Genomic DNA, 14,383 nt, shown 5'->3' with positions numbered 1-14,383 from the left:
TTTTAGTGAGATATCATCTTATAATGCTACCGTCAATCAAAGCAAAATAAGATGCATAAAGGATTAACATCACATGCAATCAATATAAGTGATATGATATGGCCATCATCATCTTGTGCTCGTGATCTCCATCTCCAAAGCACCGTGCTCGTGATCTCTATCTCCGAAGCACCGTCATGATCACCATCGTCACCGGCTCGACACCTTGATCTCCATCGTAGTATCGTTGTCGTCTCGCCAACTTATTGCTTTTACGACTATCGCTACCGCTTAGTGATAAAGTAAAACTATTACATGGCGATTGCATCTCATACAATAAAGCGACAACCATATGGCTCCTGCCAGTTGCCGATAACTCGGTTACAAAACATGATCATCTCATACAACACATTATATCACATCATGTCTTGACCATATCACATCATAACATGCCCTGCAAAAACAAGTTAGACGTCCTCTACTTTGTTGTTGCATGTTTTACGTGGCTGCTACGGGCTTAGCAAGAACCGTTCTTACCTACGCATCAAAACCACAACGATAGTTTGTCAAGTTAGTGCTGTTTTAACCTTCGCAAGGACCGGGCGTAGCCACACTCGGTTCAACTAAAGTGAGAGAGACAGACACCCGCCGGTCACCTTTAAGCAACGAGTGCTCGCAACGGTGAAACCAGTCTCGCGTAAGCGTACGCGTAATGTCGGTCCGGGCCGCTTCATCTCACAATACCGCTGAACCAAAGTATGACATGCTGGTAAGCAGTATGACTTATATCGCCCACAACTCACTTGTGTTCTACTCGTGCATAGCATCAACGCATAAAACCAGGCTCTGATACCACTGTTGGGGAACGTAGTAATTTCAAAAAAAATCCTACGCACACGCAAGATCATGGTGATGCATAGCAACGAGAGGGGAGAGTGTTGTCCACGTACCCTCGTAGACCGACAGCGGAAGCGTTATCACAACGCGGTTGATGTAGTCGTACGTCTTCACGATCCGACCGATCAAGTACCGAACGTACGGCACCTCCAAGTTCTACACACGTTCAGCTCGATGACGTCCCTGGAACTCCGATCCAGCCAAGTGTTGAGGAAGAGTTTCGTCAGCACGACGGCGTGGTGACGATGATGATGTTCCACCGACGCAGGGCTTCGCCTAAGCTCCGCAACGGTATTATCGAGATGTAATATGGTGGAGGGGGGCACCGCACACGGCTAAGAGACCTCAAGGATCAATTATTGTGTCTCTAGGGTGCCCCCTGCCCCCGTATATAAAGGAGCAAGGGGAGAGGCGCGCCATAGGGGGGAGTCCTACTCCCACCTCCTTTCCTTGTGGGAGTAGGAGAAGGGAAGGGGGAAGGAGAAAGAAGGAAGGGTGCCCCCCCTTCCCTAGTCCAATTCGGACCAGACCATGGGGAGGGGTGCGGCCACCTTTTGAGGCCTTTCTCTCCTTTCCCGTATGGCCCATTAAGGCCCAATACGTATTCCCGTAACTCTCTGGTACTCCGAAAAATACCCGAATCACTCGGAACCTTTCCGAAGTCCGAATATAGTCGTCCAATATATCGATCTTTACGTCTCGGCCATTTCGAGACTCCTCGTCATGTCCCCGATCTCATCCGGGACTCCGAACTCCTTCGGTACATCAAAACTCAATAAAACTGTCATCGTAACGTTAAGCGTGCGGACCCTTTGGGTTCGAGAACTATGTAGACATGACCGAGACACCTCTCCGGTCAATAACCAATAGCGGGACCTGGATGCCCATATTGGCTCCCACATATTCTACGAAGATCTTTATCGGTCAGACCGCATAACAACATACGTTGTTCCCTTTGTCATCGGTATGTTACTTGCCCGATATTCGATCGTCGATATCTCGATACCTAGTTCAATCTCGTTACCGGCAAGTCTCTTTACTCGTTCCGTAATACATCATCCCGTAACTAACTCATTAGTTACAATGCTTGCAAGGCTTATAGTGATGTGCATTACCGAGTGGGCCCAGAGATACCTCTCCGACAATCGGAGTGACAAATCCTAATCTCGAAATACGCCAACCCAACAAGTACCTTTGGAGACACCTGTAGAGCACCTTTATAATCACCCAGTTACGTTGTGACATTTGGTAGCACACAAAGTGTTCCTCCGGTAAACGGGAGTTGCATAATCTCATAGTCATAGGAACATATATAAGTCATGAAGAAAGCAATAGCAACATACTAAACGATCGGGTGCTAAGCTAACGGAATGGGTCAAGTCAATCACGTCATTCTCCTAATGAGGTGATCCCGTTAATCAAATGACAACTCATGTCTATGGCTAGGAAACATAACCATCTTTGATTAACGAGCTAGTCAAGTAGAGGCATACTAGTGACACTCTGTTTGTCTATGTATTCACACATGTATTATGTTTCCGGTTAATACAATTCTAGCATGAATAATAAACATTTATCATGATATAAGGAAATATATAATACTTTATTATTGCCTCTAGGGCATATTTCCTTCAGTCATATGCGTTCTCAGAAGGTTTTGTAAAAAGAACAAGTTTGAGGAATTTGGCCAGATGAGTCTTGAAGAATTTCACTAAGCGTTCTTTTTCTTAGGTTCTAGAGTTGTATAGATCGAAGATCCACACAATTGAGGAATCTTGAAGAAAAATTATTGCTTAGAGAAACGAATCAAGAACAGATGACATGTGAGGTGTTTAGTGTGTGAAGATTTGAAGAAAAACACCTTTGAAGATTTTGTAGTAATCATATGAATCAAGGAGGGCAGTAAAAGTAACTTTTAATTACCCTGGACGAAGAACACGCCGAACTGTGAGGTAGAGATGAGAAGTTCGTCTGTGCAGATCTTCCACGCCCTAACTCGGCGGAGGAAGACAGCTACGGCGGCGGCGGAGGGAAGAAATCCGCGGCCGGCGCGAGTACGGCGGCGACGAGGTCGAGGCAGTGAAGCTCTTCCTCACCGACGACGATGAAGTAGCGGCGGCGCTAGGGTTTGATAAGATCGAGCTGGAGAGAGGTCGGGCGGAGTAAAGGAAGTGAGGAAGGGGAGGGGGTATTTATAGCCACGGTGAAAAACTGTTCGCCCGAAGATTTTGGACGAACGTGCCCCTGATCCTTCTCATTCGCTTGACATGTGTCACCCACGTACTGAGAAGTGGAGATCGTGGGTGAATAGATAAGTATTTCGTGGGATGCGGAACGGTTTGAGCGGCAAAGCCGAAAATTTGGATAAGATAAGTTTTAACATTCCGTTCGCAAATTCTTCAGCTGACAAGGACACAGTGAAGATTTTGAACGAGTTTCAAATAGAATGCACATGAAGAATTTGTGAATAGAATGGGGTGAGTTTAGCATAGAGGGGGAAGGGTCCGATCACATTCACTTAGCAGAAAAAACAACTTGAAGAATTAGCCATAAGTGAATGCTGTAGAGGACATAAACTCATATATATATATATAATGAAGAAAAACGACGGAAACTGTGAAGACAATGCAAAGGTGAAGAAAATGAACAACTAAGGAATTTCAAAACTGAGGAAAAACTCAAATTGAAGATTTTCAACTTTTGGTGGTGGCGTGACCCACCATATAAGAATGATGATTTCAGACACCGCGTACAATTGTCGTAGGGTTCTGAGAATCAAATTCTTCGTTAATTTCTTCACACTTAGAGTGTTATTCTTCTTTCATTGAAGAAAAACGTTTCTTCATGTGTTGCACATCTAAGTCATCAATTTTGCATAAGTGTTAGGATGAGTGTCCTTTTCAAAGAACATTCGAAGATTCTAAGATATTTAGCTCACACCGCAACTTGCTAAATCTCTTCTCATCCAAGGGCTTTGTGAAGATATCGGCTAGTTGTTCTTCAGTCTTCACATGCTCAATAGAAATGTCGCCCTTCAACACATGATCGCGAAGAAAATGATGACGAATCTGAATGTGCTTTGTCTTCGAGTGCTGAACTGGGTTGTGAGCAATCTTGATGGCACTCTCATTGTCACAGAAGAGAGGTACGTTCTTCACGTTGACGCCATAGTCCTTGAGAGTTTGCTTCATCCACAGCAAGAACCAGCAGCAATGTACTCAGCTTCAGCAGTAGACAGTGATACGCAGTTCTGTTTCTTCGAGGACCAATAGACCAAATATCATCCGAGGAAATGACATGTACCAGATGTTGACTTGCGGTCCACACGATCACCAACATAGTCAGAGTCAGAATATCCAATGAGATCAAAAGCCGAGCCCTTGGGGTACCATAATCCAAGTGTTGGTGTGTGAGCTAGATATCGAAGAATATGCTTCACAACCTTATGGTGTGATTCCTTCGGTTTAGCTTGAAATCGGGCACACATGCAAACACTAAGCATTATATCTGGCCTAGATGCACATAAGTACAATAAAGAACCAATCATGGAGCGGTATACCTTATGATCGAAGTCAATACCATTTTCATCAGTGCATAGTTGGCCATTTGTGGGCATAGGAATTTTGACGCCTTTGCAATCTTGCATGCCGAATTTCCTCAGTACATCCTTGAGGTATTTCTCCTGAGATATGAATATGCCATTGCGCTGTTGACGAATTTGAAGACCTAAGAAGAATTTCAATTCTCCCATCATAGACATTTGATATTCTTCACTCATCATATAGGCAAATTCATCACTATAACGTTGGTCAGTACAGCCAAAGATAATATCATCAACATATATTTGGCACACAAACAGTTCACCATTATAAGATTTAGTGAAAAGAGTAGGGTCGAGTGAACCGGGTTTGAAGCCTTTCTTCATGAGGAATTCCTTCAAAGTATCATACCACGCCCGTGGGGCCTGCCTGAGGCCATAGAGGGCCTTATTGAGTCTGAAGACTTTGTCAGGATGCTTTGGATCTTCAAAACCCGGGGGTTGAGCAACATATACTTCTTCCTCAAGCTTACCATTGAGGAATGCACTTTTCACATCCATTTGGTATAAGGTGATATCATGATGGTTAGCATACGCAAGTAATATGCGAATAGCCTCAAGTCTAGCAACAGGTGCAAAAATTTCATCGAAGTCAATTCCTTCGACCTGTGTGTAGCCTTGAGCTACAAGCCGTGCCTTATTCCTCACCACAAGGCCATTTTCATCTTGCTTGTTGCGGTAGATCCACTTTGTGCCAATGATATTCTGCTTGCGAGGATCTGGACGTTTGACCAGTTCCCAGACGTTGTTGAGCTCGAACTGATGTAATTCTTCTTGCATGGCCTGAATCCACTCAGGCTCCAGAAATGCTTCATCTACCTTAGTGAGATCTGTGATAGAGACAAAAGCATAGTGCCCACAAAAGTTAGATAAATGTGAAGCTCTTGAGCGTGTGAGAGGACCTGGTGCTTCAATGTCATCGATGATCTTTTCAACTTGCACTTCTTTTGCAACGCGAGGATGAGCTGGTTGTCGTCGAGGAATTTGATCAGCATTTTCTTCAGCACCATTTTCTTCAGTATTTTCTTCAGGTGCATTAGCTCGACGTTCTTCATGTTCTGGAATGAATTCCTCAGCAGATTCTTCGGTAGGAATGACATCCTCAGTAGCCTTGAACTTGATAGTTTCCTCAGGTGCTGGTTCATCTATCACAGAAGGTAGGTGCTCTCTTTGCGAGCCATTAGTTTCATCGAACCGCACATCTATAGTTTCAACAACCTTGTGAAGAACGTTGTTGAAGACTCTGTAGGTGTGCGAGTCCTTTCCGTAACCAAGCATAAAACCTTCATGTGCTTTCAGTGCAAATTTAGAGTTGTGATGAGGATCTCTAATCCAGCATTTAGCACCGAAGACTTTGAAATAACTCACATTGGGTTTCTTGTCAATGAGGAGTTCATAGGCAGTCTTCTTGAAGAATTTGTGAAGATATACTCTGTTGATGATGTGGCACGCAGTATCAATTGCATCAATCCAAAAATGACGAGGCGTTTTTGTATTCATCAAGCATAGTGCGAGCCATCTTAGCAAGAGTCCTGTTCTTGCGCTCCACGACGCCATTCTGCTGAGGAGTATAAGGAGCAGAGAGCTCATGAGTAATACCAAGTTCATCAAGATAGTCATCAAGACCGAAATTCTTGAACTCAGTTCCATTGTCACTTCTGATGTGCTTGATCTTCACACCAAAGTTGGTTGAAGCCCTCGAGGAAAATCGTTTGAAGACTTCCTGCACTTCATGTTTGTAAGTAACAATGTGAACCCATGTGTAACGAGAGTAATCATCAACAATAACAAAGCCATATTGAGATGCATCATTTGAAACTGCGGAATAATGGTTAGGACCGAAGAGATCCATGTGAAGCAATTCAAATGGTCGAGTAGTGGTCATGATAGTCTTCGCTGGATGCTTGGCCTTGGTCATCTTTCCGGCTTCACAGGCTCCGCATAAGTGATCCTTGAGGAATTTGACATTCTCAATGCCAATGACATGCTTCTTCTTCGCAAGCGTGTGCAAATTCCTCATGCCTGCATGACCAAGTCGTCGATGCCATAGCCAGCCTTCTGAAGCTTTTACAAGTAGGCACACGGCTGGTTGTGGTCCTGTAGAAAAATCAACAATATACAAGTCTCCTCTCCTAAAGCCTTCTAAGACTTTGGAATTGTCAGCTTCCATGATCACAACACAACGATACTTGCCAAAGACAACAACCATATCAAGATCACAAAGCATTAAGACAGACATGAGGTTGTATCCTAAGGACTCGACAAGCATGACTTTGTCCATGTGTCGATCCTTTGTGATCGCAACCTTACCTAGACCCAATACCTGACTTTTGCCTTTGTCAGCGAAGATGATATGCTTCAGATGAGATGGAGATAAGGGAGCATCCATCAATAGATTCTTGTCACCAGTCATGTGATTTGTACATCCACTATCGAGGACCCACTCAGTGGCTTTGGGTTGATCATCCTGCAGATGAATTAGTGCAGCTTACGAACTCATATACTTCATCAGTGAAGAATATGACATCAATTCATCAGATCAATTTCATCAAGTAATAGAACAGATAAAGCAGTATGAGGACATGAGAAATGAAAGTTCATTTCTTCATGATTAGCCTGCGTCCTTTCAGGCACTTTTCAGGTCTCCAACATATTCTTCATACGTTCACGCACGTCTGGAGACCTGACCCTGCAGAAGAGATTAGTTCTTTTTCTTCACCACCCACATCTGAAGGGGTGGCAAAGAGTTCATCACTCTGCGAGATCCATACGAGAAAGGTGGCATAGAAGCCAATCCATTTCATTTCACATAAGAGGAGTTAGGGTAAGCATATGAATAAGCAGAGAAATTCTTCAAGGACTTATGAACATAATGATTAGAAGAATAATGCTCATATTCATAGCCCTTAGCTCTTCCCTGCGAAACAGAGTTGTTAGCACAATGATATTCATATGAGGACTTTGATCCTTTTGAGGAATTTGATCCACGTGAAGAATTTGGTCCGTATGAGGACTTGGATCCATATGAAGAATTTGATATGGGGTTCCTATTCTTCATAGGTGGTGTCATGAGGACATTCACCTGAAGACTTTCAAGGCACCTTTTGGGAACCCATATTTCTTCATGGGGGAACCGTTCCTGTAGTTAGTGCCAACATATCTAGCAAAGACTTCACCATTCTGATTTTTGAACAGTTTATAGTTGGAGTCAAATGACTCATCAGAAGAATGAGGAGATTCACATGTAAAGCCAGATAAATTGGATGGATCAACTGGAGGTCCCTTTGCAGCAACCCATGAGGTTTTGGGGTACTGCTCAGGCTTCCAATATGTACCATCAGCATTGAGTTTCCTCTCAAAGGCAATACCCTCTTTCCTAGGGTTCCTGTTGAGGATCTGCTTTTTAAGCACATCACAAAAGAGTCTGATGCCCTTTGAGGCTTTTGTACATACCTGTCATGTACAATTCCTTCAGCCCTGCATCGTCAGTGATACTAGCAATGTCCTCAGATGAGGAATTAGTGATAGCAGAGGCAGGTGAAGAATTTGTAACATTAGAAGCATTTGAACATTCAAGTGAAGAGTTAGCAGATTCACGTTCAATGCATTTCAAACATGGAGGAACAAATTCTTCCTGAGAAGCGCTGATTTGTTGAGCAAGTAATGAATCGCGCTCCTTCTGAAGATCTTCATAACTCACTCTTAGCTTCTCAAGATCTTGCTTTCTTTGAAGAAATTCATAAGAAAGCTTCTCATGATTAGATAAGAGAGTGTTATGATGACCTTGAAGGTTGTCAAACCTAGTCTGAAGTCTCTGAAGATTTTCAGTCAAGGTTTTAGTGCGATCCATTTCTTCACCCAACATATCATCACTTTTGTCTAGCATGTTTTTAACCTTTTCAAAAGCCCTTTGTTGTTTCACAACAATCTTAGCAAGTTTAGAATAGCTGGGCTTGAGATTTTCATCAGATTCATTCTCACTTGATTCAGAGGAGGTATATTTGAGTACCTTGGCACCCTTTGCCATGAAGCAATAGGTGGGAGCGTAGTCATCATTGCCTTCATCAGCCTTGTTGGTGAGGTCATTTTCTTCAGTGTTGAAGATAGACTTGCTGACGAATGCAGTAGCGAGGGCTAGGCTCGCCACACCGGATTCAGACTCCTCAGATGCCTCCTCTTCCTCATTTTCTTCAGATTCAGCCTCAGAGTCCATTTCCTTGCCAATGAATGCCCGAGCCTTCTTGGAGCTGCTCTTCTTGTGAGATGAAGACTTTGAGGATTTTTATGATGAAGATTTTGAGGATTTCTTCTTTTTCTTCGCATCATCAGAACTATAATCCTTGTATTTCTTCTTCTTTGATTCCTTTTCCCACTGAGGACAATCTTGAATGTAGTGTCCAAGTTTCTTGCATTTGTGACAAAGCCTTTTCTTGTAGTCACTGGACGAGGAATCATTGCTCCTTGAGGGTCTTCCAAAGCGACCACGTCTTGAGAACTTCTGGATTTCTTCATGAGCAGTGCTAGCTCATGGCTCAGTTCTTCAGGATCACCAAGGCTGCTGCCAGAGTCTTCATCTTCAGACTCAGAAACTGCCTTGGCCTTCAGTGCACGTGATCTGCCATAGCTCGAACCATAGAGATCTCTCTTTTCGGCAAGCTGGAACTCCTGAGTATTCAGCCTCTCGAGGATATCAGCGGGATCAAGTGACTTGTAATCAGCACGTTCTTGTATCATCAATGCCAGAGTATCAAATGAGGAGTCAAGCGATCTCAGCAATTTTTTCACCACCTCATGGTCGGTGATGTCAGTGGCACCAAGCACTTGAAGCTCATTTGAGATGTCAGTGAGGCGATCGAAGCTTTTTTGAACATTTTCATTATCGAGTCTTTTGAAGCGGTTGAAGAGATTGCGAAGAACATCAACTTGAGAGTCACGCTGTGTTGAGACTCCTTCATTCACTTTGGACAGCCTATCCCAGATAAGCTTAGCAGTTTCCAAAGCACTCACTCTTCCATACTGTCCTTTGCTCAGATGGCCACATATGATATTCTTCGCTTGAGAATCAAGTTGCTTGAATCTCTTTACATCAGCAACATTCAGAGAAGGTGTGACAGAGGGAGCACCATTTTCCACAACATACCAGAGATCATTATCAATTGCCTCAAGATGCATTCGCATCTTATTCTTCCAGTAGGGGTAGTCCGTTCCACCGAAGGTAGGACACCCAGCAGACACCTTGATCATACCTGCGGCCGACATAACTAAAACTCCAGTCGGTTAAACCAAAATCACACAGAACAAGGGAGTACCTTGCTCTGATACCAATTGAAAGAGCGTTCTATCGACTAGAGGGGGGGTGAATAGGCGATTTTTATGAATTCTTCACTGAGGAATTTGCCAGTGAGGAAATTCCTTAGCGAAGAACTACTTGCAGCGGAATAAGTACTCAAAAGTAAACACAACAGAATACAAGCGTGGTCATCATGATGAAATGAAAACAAGCACAGAGTACAGAAAGCGTAAACACAGGATAACACAGGATGAAGACAAACAGACTGAAGAAATTGAACCGAGGAAATTGAGAAAGTCTTAAGTCAAAGTCTTCAAACACAGATATGACAAGCACACAACACAGTAATGAGGAAATGAAAGAGTTGAGGAAATAGAACCAGTAAGCTCAGTGAAGACAATGATTTGGTAGACCAGTTCCAACTGCTGTCTCAGTTGTACATCTGGTTGGAGCAGCTAGGTATTTAAACCTGAGGACACACAGTCCTCACCCTATTCTCCTTCAGCTAAGGTCACACAGACCTCGCCCAATCACTCGTGGTAAGTCTTCAGGTGACTTCCGAACCTTCACAAACTCGGTCACTCGGCGATCCACAATTCCTCTTGGATGCTCTAGACCATGACGCCTAACCGTCTGGAAGAAGCACAGTCTTCAAAGGTAACAAGCGTCGGATCCAGCAGGATCAATCTCTTCAGTGATGCTCAATCACTTTGGGTTTGTAGGTGTTTGGGTTTGGGTTTTCCTCACTCGATGATTTTCGCTCAAAGTCCTCGGAGGATGGGATGCTCTCAAATGACAAGTGTCAGTTTCTCTCGGAGCAGCCAACCAGCTAGTGGTTGTAGGGGGCGGCTATTTATAGCCTAGGGAGCAGCCCGACATGATAAGACATAAATGCCCTTCAATGATATGACCGTTAGGTGGATAAGGTATTTTGGGACAGCTGGCGCGTAGCACAGCAACGGTCGGAAATTTGAGGCTCAAATTCCTCAGGGCTATCATGTTCCTCACTGTGTAGGCAATCTGCACTGGCGAATTCCTAACTCCTCAGTCAGAACAAATTCCTCAGCGACCAGAAGAACTTCGTCTCTGTCACTGAAGAATATGACTGAACTGTATGAGATTTCCAATGGCTTCACTCGAAGGGATTGGTAGGTGTAGGATTTTGAGTTGAGCATCACATGGAAAATTTTCCTTAGTATTTCCTCGACCCCCTTTAACAGTATGGTGTTTCCTATGACTCAAGAAAGAGAAAATGAAACTATGAAAACAAAAGTCTTCACGCTTCATGTTCCTCGAATGAATACCAAGTCTTCAAGGTCACACCAATTTCTTCACTTTCAAAGTCTTCAGAAAGTCTTCAGAAATCCAAAGTCTTCAGTCGAAGAACTTCATTTTTAGGGGTCGACTTTCTCTGTAAATATCAAACTCCTCATAGACTTATAGACCTGTGTACACTCATAGATACATTAGTCCCTTAACCTATAAGTCTTCAATACACCAAAATCACTAAGGGGCACTAGATGCACTTACAATCTCCCCCTTTTTGGTGATTGATGACAATATAGGTTAAGTTTTCAACGGGGATAAACATATGAAGTGTAAATACTGATATTGAGGAATTTGATTGCAAGATATAGAAGAACTCCCCCAGAAGATGTGCATAGTGAGGAATTTGCTTTTGAAGCAATGCACACTTGAAGAGTAGAATCATGGAGATCTCCCCCTATATCTTGTAATTCATACACGCATTTGACATATAATATGAAGAATTTGAAATGCATGATGAAATATGGTGACTGATGTAATTATGCATGCATGCATTAACATTAACGAGGAATAAGCATGCAGAAAATCACAGCAAAAGTATCAGGCCACCATAGTGTTTAAGTTTACAACTCGATCCAGCAAAGACATTAGAAGAACAAGAGTTTTAACTTAGCAAAAAAAATCGCCCATATAGATAGACCTGCTTGAAGACTAACTCAAATTTCTCTTCGTTTGTTGCTTTTGCAAGAGGCTCATGGTGGATGACTTATGGGACACTTTGGATGCAAGACATTCGCTACGCTCTCCAAGAACTACTTTTGGCCAAAGATGTTTCACGATGTCTGACGCCACACCAACCGGTGCTCTACATGTCGCAAAGCTAAGTCTACTGCTCAATCCCATGGTCTATATATGCCACTCCTATTTCATATTACCCATGGGAAGACACTGGTATGGATTTTGTGCTTGGTTTACCATGAACTCAAAATGGCAAGGATTCGGTATTTGTTATTGTGGGTCATTTTCTCTAAGATGAACATTTCATTCCTTGCAACAAGATAGACGATGATTCACATGTTGCAAATCCCCTTTGTAGGGAAATCTTGCGATTGCATGGAGTGCCCAAGACAGTTGCATCGGACCGCAACGTCAGGTTCCTTAGCTACTTTTGGAAGACACTATGCGCCAAGCTCGAAAGCTACTCTTCTCATCGGCATACCATCCACAAACCGACGGCCAAACGGAGGTCACCGACTAGATGATATCCACACTCCTCCACACGTTGATCAAGAAGAACGTCAAGGAGTGGGAGGAATGCTTGCCCATCGCTGAGTACGCCTACAATCGAGCAAGACACTCTACTATCGACAAGTCCCCCTTCGAGGTCGTTTACGGTTTCAACCCGTTGTCCCCATTGGACATTCTACCGCTACCACTGCAAGAGCGCATCAACATGGATACGAGTGCACGAGAAAGCTACCTGAAGAAGGTGCATGAAGATACAAGGCACACGATCGAGCGCCAAGTACAACGCCTCGCGACCAAGCTCAACGTCAACAAGCACCCCATGGTGTTCAACCCCGGAGATCTTGTGTGGCTACACCTACAGAAAGACCACTTCCCCAATGAGAGAAAGTCCAAGCTTCTACCTCAAGCCGATGGACCTTTCAAGGTGCTAGCACTGTGACGCCCGGATATTTAAGCTACAGTAATTCCCTGTTGATCATGCCACGTCATCGCAATTACTATTGTTAATCTCACGTTAGTTCAAAACGATTCAAATTCAAATTTGAGTTAAAGGCAAACCACAAAAGTTTTCAAATATTAAAATTAAAATGTTCGGATTGTGACAAATAATGCATAGGTAATTATGGTGGAGAATCCACAATTTTACAAATTATTTAAATACTCTAAAATGAACAAAACAGTAGCAAAAACAAATATTTAAAAGCTTTTATAATAAGAAACCATCACAAACTATTTTACTTTGTGTGCCAAGTTAAATGTGGTTGCGGCATATTTACATATACTAAATTAGGTGCAACTTAAATATTTTACTAAAACTAAGGTATATTGAAAATTAGAGAAAAAGGTAAAAGGAAAATAAATAAAAAGAAAAATGAAAAGGTCTAAAAAACAGAATAAACCCCCCCAATGGACTTCGGCCCACCGGGCCGCCTTGCCGGCCCAACCGGCTACGCCCCCACTCCCTTATCCTATCCCCACTCCCCGAGAACCCTAACCCACTCCCCACTCCCCCCACTCTCCTCGCCCTCCTCCCCAATCCAGATCTGGATCGGGGGACCGAACCACCTCCAGCGCCCCCGCCGCCGCTCGGAGCTCGTCGTCCGTCGCCGCCTCCTCCCCACCGGCGCTTGCCCCATCCTCCTCCTCAACTCGGCTCCTGCGAGCCTCGACGCTCGATCCCTTGCATGCGCACGTGAGCGCCCCCCGTCCTTCCCCCTTGCCCCGCAGTCACTGCCGTACGTTCACGCTCCGCCCACGTGTGGCTCCTATCACCGTGCCCCCGCTCCTCCTCAGCGCGCGCTCGCGCTCGCCGCGCGCCGACCATGTCCGTCCGCGCCCCTGCTGGTGCTCGCCCCGCGCCTCACGCCCGCTCGGCCACTAGCTTGCCGCGCCGCTCGGAGCCGCCCGCGGTGCTCACCAGATATCGCCTATTCCTTCTCTATACTGCTTGCATTAGAGTAGCGTAGCATGTTACTGCTTTCGGTTAATCCTATTCTGCTGCATAGCCTGTCATTGTTGCTACAGTTGTTACCTTTACCTGCAATCCTAATTGCTTAGTATAGGATGCTAGTGTTCCATCAGTGGCCCTACACTCTTGTCCGTCTGCCATGCTATACTACTGGGTCGTGATCACTTCGGGAGGTGATCACGGGCATCTGCTATATACTTTATACTGTTACATTACTTATGATACTGTTCGTAGATGGGGGCTGAAGGGGCAGGTGGCTCCATCCCGGTAGAGGTGGGCCTAGGTTCCCGACGGCCCCTGACTGTTACTTTGTGGCGGAGCAACAGGGCAGGTTGAGACCACCTAGGAGAGAGGTGGGCCTGGCCCTGGTCGGCGTTCGCGGTTACTTCAAAATAACACGCTTAACGAGATCTTGGTATTTGATCTGAGTCTGGCCACTGGCCTATACGCACTAACCAACTACGCGGGAACAGTTATGGGCACTCGACATCGTGGTATCAGCCAAAGCCTTCTTGACGTCAGCGACTGAGCGGCGCGCGCCGGATTGGACTGGAACGCCTGCTAGGCTAGGTCTGCTTCCGGCCGCCCTCGCAACGTGCAGGTGTGCAATGGGCGATGGGCCCAGACCCCTGCGCCA

This window comes from Triticum aestivum, chromosome 4D, assembly GCF_018294505.1.
Source record: "Triticum aestivum cultivar Chinese Spring chromosome 4D, IWGSC CS RefSeq v2.1, whole genome shotgun sequence".
In the NCBI taxonomy this organism is placed as follows: domain Eukaryota; kingdom Viridiplantae; phylum Streptophyta; class Magnoliopsida; order Poales; family Poaceae; genus Triticum; species Triticum aestivum.
The sequence above is the reverse complement of the archived record's forward strand: the minus strand, read 5'-3'. Positions refer to the sequence as shown.